This window comes from Periplaneta americana, chromosome 3, assembly GCF_040183065.1.
Source record: "Periplaneta americana isolate PAMFEO1 chromosome 3, P.americana_PAMFEO1_priV1, whole genome shotgun sequence".
In the NCBI taxonomy this organism is placed as follows: Eukaryota; Metazoa; Arthropoda; class Insecta; order Blattodea; family Blattidae; genus Periplaneta; species Periplaneta americana.
Window position 1 is genome coordinate 154221774 of NC_091119.1, and position 7768 is coordinate 154229541.

The following is a 7768-nucleotide window of genomic DNA, read 5'->3' on the forward strand; positions in this document are numbered from 1 at the left end:
CACCAGTACTTGTGCCATGTTATTACCTTGAAAATGTATAATTACAAACTGAAAATCAGTGGGTCAGTAAGGCAGATCTATGAAGGAATAGCATTATCGATTTTTTAAATCTTGAAGACGGACCTAAAAAAAATAAGGCCTGTGCGTGGAGTCAATTATGATTATGGTAACGGCAAATAAATTGTGAGGAACTAAAAGTGAAACATCACGTACAGATATCTAAAGACAAAATATTAATGAAAAATCATTCAAATTTACTACTCTACCTTCAACGCAATGAAAAATAAATGCACTATTCGTTGCAAATTAAACCAAACGCTTGATGGGAAACTTACATTTCCCACACAGAGCCTCTTGTCAGAGCGACGGAGAGCATACATAAGCTCACTTAACACAACAACACTCAACTGTCAGGTTGGCCGAGCGGTCTAAGGCGCCAGACTTAAGTTCTGGTTCCCGAGAGGGAGCGTGGGTTCGAACCCCACACCTGACAAAGTATTTTAAATTATCTTAGATTAAATATTACAAATACAACTCAGTATCTCACAGCACATATCACGGGTGAAATTTCCAGCTCTAGAAGTACTAACTACAGCACACAAAGAACTAATTCCTCTACTGAAGAAATCATAAGATTGAAACTCGCAAGTACAAAGATATACCATTTCAAAATATTGCCTCAAAGCCTTATAAACAGAAGTTTTACTATTTATTTCAAAATTGATGGCATATGAACATTAATTACAAAATTCAACCGATATATCTACTGAATACAAAATAATAACTGAATAAATTCAATTTTTGGTGCTGAATTCACATCACGGTTTAATGAAGATCAGAGTACTAACATTTGACTCTCTGCATTTTATTTTCCTACATTTCATTGGAAAGTTATATTACAGCTATATTTATATTCACTACAGGTACATCTACTATTCTTCGTATAATTATTTATTTTATTTCTTCACAATATTCCTACTATGTCTTCTACAGAACTTTTAAAAAGGGGGAAAAGTAATATGTTCGATGACACGATAAAATTATAAGGTAGCAATGAAATATTTAAATTTGTCGCCAGAAATAGTCCTTGATGCAAATCGAGAATTATTGTTACCATTACCATTATTATTATTATTATTATTATTATTATCATTACTATTTAGGCTACTTCTTCGGGGTTCTCGCAACTTCCTATAAAATTGAATATTGAGTCATTTCTGGGGCTATAAGGCAGAGCGTAGAATCCAAAAAGGATAGCTGTCCTTGAAAAGGGGTACCGAGCGATAAGAGCACCTAAATTATTTATAGATCAACAATATTTTATTTTTAATTTTAATTTAATTTAATTTTTATTTTTTTAGGGGAGACAGCTATCCTCGACAGGAATAATTTATTTTTCATATATAGAACGGTACAGATGGTTATTTACAATGAACAAGGAATGTCTTAAAACATTAATGGCTATATCTTGAAGTTCCAAAATATCAATATGAAAACGATGAAAGAAACTGATACAAAATCTTGAGATAGTGTCCCTTGCACCAAAGAGCAAGCCAATTATTTCCCAGCGACAAACGGGTATGTGGTACTTATCTTCTGATACAGACAGAATTATTTCTTCCTAGAGCGCATCGTGAGAAAATAGGGAGCTCTACCTCCTCGTCTCCTGGACACGTAATGTCTTGTACAAGGATACTTTGTTACTTTTATATTTAGCTTTAATAATAGTCATAATAATCCGTGGCGCTACAGCCCGTGGAGGGCTTAGACCGACCAGCCGGCTGCTGGCCTCACGCCCACATGCCGAAGCAGAGGTGGACGATCATCCAACCAGAATGGAGGTATCGTGTAGCTAGCACGGCTAGGGGAGCCGTTATAGCTGGCATTCGCAATCGGATTTCGCTGCCTATCGCAGTTCCCCAAGTGCATCACGATGCTGGGTGGACACCGGTCCCATACACTCGCCGAAATATTTAGCTTTAGAGCTCATAAATTCTCCTGTAATTAATTCGTTTTCCATAGTCTATTTTTTATTTAAATATTTTGGAATGATGTATGCAATGGAGGGGGGAAGGAACTGGCCACCCTATCCCATTATCTCCTGGCTTAGTTGCCTTATGCGTGATACCTTATTGGTGTCACTCATGAGGTTCAAACCTGTCTTCGCACAGTTATCTAAACAACATTAAATTTCCTACTTCTTGCTCTTGATGTTATTGGACATTATTTCTTCTACAGATGCCACGTCGCTGTTCCCAGTATTAATGTCACGCCGTTGAACTTTCACGTATGCATATGGAATTCTAGTGACTATCAGCAGAGGCCAGTTCATAAAAATTTTCATCTACATACCTCTGTTCTGATTATCGTCTAGGTCTAGAAATTCATGGTGAATGAGTCGTATTGTACGCCGTGCAGAATAGGCAATTTCTCAGTTCCTTTTGTATGACGCGTAGCCTATAAACTAGGCGTTAACAGAAATGAAATCTGTGAATAAACAGGCAGAATTTAATTTTCTCGTTGTAGAGAGGAATAATTACGTTGTCTTAGGCCCAGTTGTACGAACACGGAATAAAGCCCTGATAAAATTAACTCCATGGTTACGCGAGAAATGTGTTGTACGAACTCGGATGATATCTTCCGAATAAGCTATTTCATGCTTTCAGTCACTGTTAAAAAGTGTTATGTAGAGAATAAATTATAAAATAGCAGCATTAGACATGAATAGGCCTACTTGATTCTGATTTTGAATTACTATAACATATTTTGAGAACGCGGAAACAAAGAAGATAAAGCATAACAGACCTGATGTATGAAATGAGTATGACGGAGATTTAGACTAACAATGGACAATGTTTTAAGCGTTCTGGAATTAATCAATGATCATTTGGAATATATGACAGACAGTAAAAATTTAACACTAGCATCAATGTAAAGAAATGCTAATTCTTTAAATAATTAAAATCCAATTTTAAACATATTCATAAGTCAATATTGTACATAATAGGGGAAAGTAGCCTAAATCGTACCGGCGCCGAAATCGTACCACTATTAATATTGAGGAAAGTATTGCATGCAGGGACCATCTGGGGAATTTTTCATGAAATACAAATAGAAACTGACACTCGTTCAGATTCCCGTCTTTCACCCAAGACAACAGCTGTAATAAATTGTAATTAGTACCGTAAACTGGGGTAAAGAGGATCACATGTGTAAAGTGGATCATGTATGTATTGCCTAGATAAGGCAGCGCCACATGGATCACACATGAAAAGAAAGTCTTTCTTCTATAAGTGCCACTAAAAATAGTTTTCTTTGCATGTGTGAACCATGTGGCGCTGACTTATCTAACAATACACATATGGTCCACTTTACCACATGTGATCCTCTTTACCCCAGTTTACGGTAGTAAGTTCTGATTCCTCATATAAAATTTTGTTACTCTTTCGTAAGCTTTTATTGAAATATTGAGTTAATTTAATGCATGTCTTTTATTACATCTAACATATAATATTGTTTGCATTATTTAAACGTTAAAAATAGTCACTGTAACAGCTTTGTTTAGGTTATAATCTGAATAGTTTGCTAGGAGTGCTAGTTTCCTATATCGTACCCTTAAAAGGTTGCTCATATCGTGCCAGTACGATTTTGGCAACATGAACAATTGAGGCATTGACATGGTAAAGGTCGTAACTGCCAAAAATTCGAATTTTTAGGTTTTTCATTGAGAAGGTAGTAAATGGTCATGCCAATGGCACAGAGAAGGTAGTATGTCCGTATGTAATGAAACGAAGTTGGAAACGTAGTCACTAGATGTTGTAAGTTGTATGTGCACAGCTGTTGGCGCAGAGAAGGTAGTAACTCCTTTTACAACATCAGAGTGTGTCTAGACAAATATGGGCTGATAACGGTGTAGGGCAGAATAAGAATCGGATGATTCTAATGGTCCTGATTTACATTATTGCCAAGAAACATTTTGATTCAGTGGACTTGAAATTCCTCGTTTCAGAACATTCCTATATGCCATGTGATAGGGAATTTGGCATCATAGAGAAAAGAAAAAAAAGATGGAAGACCATGGTTCCAGAAGAGATAAGGCCTAATAATGTAATAATGATGAAGGATGAGGATTTCTTCTACTTTTCTGCAGAATGTGACAAGTTTTTGAATACAACTCCTATCAAAATCAGCACCCTCAACTGGAATAGACTCTCAAGAGCTGATTTTCCTCTAATAATAACAAGACAGTCATTTAATGACCTTGAAATGTGGACAAAGCACAGGAATTTTAAGAAAGGACAGTCATTAACGTCAATCACTAACTTGCAGTGCTTGCAACGCCTTGAAAGAAGACCAGTCGTCCCTGATGCCAAAAAGAGAGACTTGTTATCTATGTTAGACTTCCTCGATGAAAAGTATCATGCATTTTACCGAAAAATTTGTGCATAATGTATAAATAACGTTAATTCTCAGTTTGGCTAAGGAGTGATTTCAATGTTGTATTTTCATAAAATAGGATTTCACAGATAAATCTGTGCCAGACTTTTCAAATTTCATATGTAACACAAACATGAGTGTATGCCTTTCATTTAAAGCAGTTTCTGTAATAATGTAAGTGAGAAAGTGTCCATAAATTTGTTTTTTGCTTCCCCTGAAAAATTTTGTTTTTGGCAGTTACTACCTTTCCCATGTCAGCGCCTCAATTAACGTTAGGTGCATAATATTTTTCAATTTCAGTATAGATAATTCAAACCTGCCAAGTCTCAAGCATTGTGCTTGAGACAATAATTTGAGACTGGTCTCACGCTGACACGTACGCGAGCTAAAATCTCACGCATTTGTGGATTAAACAATTTTAAAACAAGACAGTATCCCTGAAGATGTATGGGAAAGTGCTGAAGTCCAAGATGAGGTGCAAGTAAGTCGGTACATTTACCGAATGGATGTAATTTGGGCATATTTATCTCAGATGAAACCAGCAAATTGAGAATTAAGGTACAAGAAGCTATCTAAGGTTGCAAAATTGATTTTGATAATTCCATATTCTAATACAGACGTAGAAGGTGTTTTTCTACGTTAAGAAAAAATAAAACAGCTTTTAAACCTTCATTGCACGTGGATTGTACGTTATCGTCTGCCTTGACCATGAAAATGGCCATCCCTGAGCTATGCCACACATTCGAACCACCAAAAGAAGTGGTGGCTAATGCTAAGAAAGCAACGCGTCAGTGTAATAAAAACATTACAATAAAGAGTGAGATTTGTATCCTTTACAATTAAGTACAACATTTGGAATAGGACTATATTACCTTATTTTGTGCTTTGTTGTTTTCCACAAAATTGATTAATGTTACACAAAAATATTTTGCATTATAAAAAAAATTGTGGTTTACTATTAATTAATTATGAAATAAATGGATATAAAAAATTTTGTTGTCTTACTCATTTTCCTTGAATTTCACTCTTCCTGACCAGCGATCTCACTCAGTTACCATGGGGACCCTTGGCAGCTCTGGATAATGGGCAATGAGAATACGGAAACTGGGAACCAAGTGATTTACTTAAGACACTGGATGAATTTCGATTAGGAGCAGTGGGATTAAATGAATGTTGCCGTAAGTACGAAATTACAAAACAGACTTTCAAGCGACATTTGATGGGCAAGGTGAAGAGAGGTCTGGAACGTCCTGCAAATGGATTCGTCAACAGGAGGAATACAGCTTTTCCACTGGAAATAGAAGAGGAATTGGTTCAACATATTCTTTCTAAGCTTACTACAACAGACGTAAGGAAGCTTGTCTCTATTGTAGTTCTTGTTTTGAAAATTGTGTGTATATTATGCAAATGGGTACGATTTAAGCAACCTCTGGATACGATTTAGGAAACTAGGCGCATAAATCATACCGCTCACAGAGTTTTAAATAATTCCTTTTAAAAATATATAATTATTTAAAAATTCTGAAAAAAATATATTTTGTGTCCCTTGGTACTGTCCGAATATCTAACAATATATGCAATTAAAATTCTTTCCCATTTCGAAGTAAATAAAAAAAAAGACTGAAAAGTGGTACGATATAGGCAGGGGCGGATGCAAGGGGGGGGGGGATTAAGGGGATATATCCCCTCCCGAAATGTTGAGAAAAATACGAAACAAGAAACAAAAATAATATTAATTTTAATTCGTGAATGTACATAGGAATTAGATAGTTTTCCACGTAAATTCTCTTTGCTAAAATGTTAAATTCCAAGAACTGCAGGAAGACAAACACAGAGTTCTTACTTCAAGACAGAGAGTCATGAAGAGTATTTTAGTCTTTTAATTTTCCTTCTCTTCTTAGACTATTTCATTAGTCAGCTCAAGGACAGGTTTTTAAATCATAAGGGAATCCTAAAGTCCATACAAACTTTTCTGCCTAAAAACATAGTGCGAGCATCAGATGAAGATTTAGAAACTGCTGTTGAGGCTATAGTAAATCAGTGGCCCAATGATGTTGATACATCACCAGAGTCTTTCTTCAATGAATTGAAGATGTGGAGAAGAAATTTCCTTGATCAGAAAAATCTTCACCTAATACCTACTGTTTTTATATCATCTTTGAACAGGTGCAATGAAATTATTTTTCCCTGCACTCGCAAGGCGCTGAAACTTTTCTGCACGTTGCCTGTAACTACAGCAACACCAGAACGGCTTTCTCAACATTGCGGTATTTGAAGACTTACTTGAGAAGCACGATGGGAGCAGACAGATTAAATGGACTGGCCTTGATGTATATACTGTACATAAAAATGTAGAAGTAAAAGCTCATGAAGTACTGGATGAAATGTCTAAGTAGCCTCGTCGCCTTCTTCTGTAAATGTCATTCTGTCATTGTTTTTGTATTGCAGTCATTATAAATGTTAAAATTAAAAAAAATATATATGGTTTATTTAACAACGCTCGCAATTGTCGAGGTTATATCAGAGCCGCCTGTGTGCCGGAATTTTTTCTCTCAGGACTTCTTTTACATACCAGTAAATCGACTGATATGAGGCCTGTCGCATTTAAACACACTTAAATGCCATCGAGCTGGGTTGGGGTAGAACCCGCAACTTCGAGCACAGAAGAGTATACCGACTACGCTACTCAGGCCAATTTGTAAATGTCTGTGACTCGGAAACAAATTGTGAGTATATGAACTTATTTCTCATTACTCCATTTTGACTATCTCCTCAAACCCCTCCCCGAAAAAAAATCCTGCGTCCGCCCCTGGATATAGGCAACCTTCCCCTATTATAATATCGGTATTGCGTTCTGCATTCCTGTAGGTATTAGTCGGAGCAGTAAATAACCTAACTAACGTGTACAAATTATTAGACTCAAACGATAATATATATGATTCAAGTAAAATTTATTCTACAAAACTCATTTATTACACACTGTTTACAACAATTAATATTTAGTATGAAATCCTTTATCAATTTTATGCGATTTGGCATGCTCTTCATGAGATTTCCACATTGCGTCTTGATGTCTTCATCCCTGTGCCATATTTGGATAAGTGCTTCTATGAGGTCCATCTTGGTGGTAATCGTCGTTTTTTTTTTAGTTTTCTCTTTACGATATACCAAAGATTTTCAATTGAATTTGCGTCTGGGCTGTTACCTGGCCAGGGAAGGACGTCTACAATATTTTCAGCCAGAAAATTTAGTTACTGATCTGGTTTGCTGATCTAGGGTGCACCATCCTACAAGAAGACACATTCACCATCAGGGAACCAGTCCCTCATTT

The 7768-nt window shown here is 36.1% G+C and overlaps 1 non-coding gene across 1 annotated transcript; it reads left to right on the forward strand.

The window, feature by feature from the left end:
• Positions 1 to 409: 409 nt before the first annotated feature.
• TRNAL-UAA (transfer RNA leucine (anticodon UAA)) lies at positions 410 to 493 on the forward strand. Its single transcript has one exon. It is a non-coding gene; the product is annotated as a tRNA-Leu (tRNA).
• The last annotated feature ends 7275 nt before the right edge of the window (positions 494 to 7768 follow it).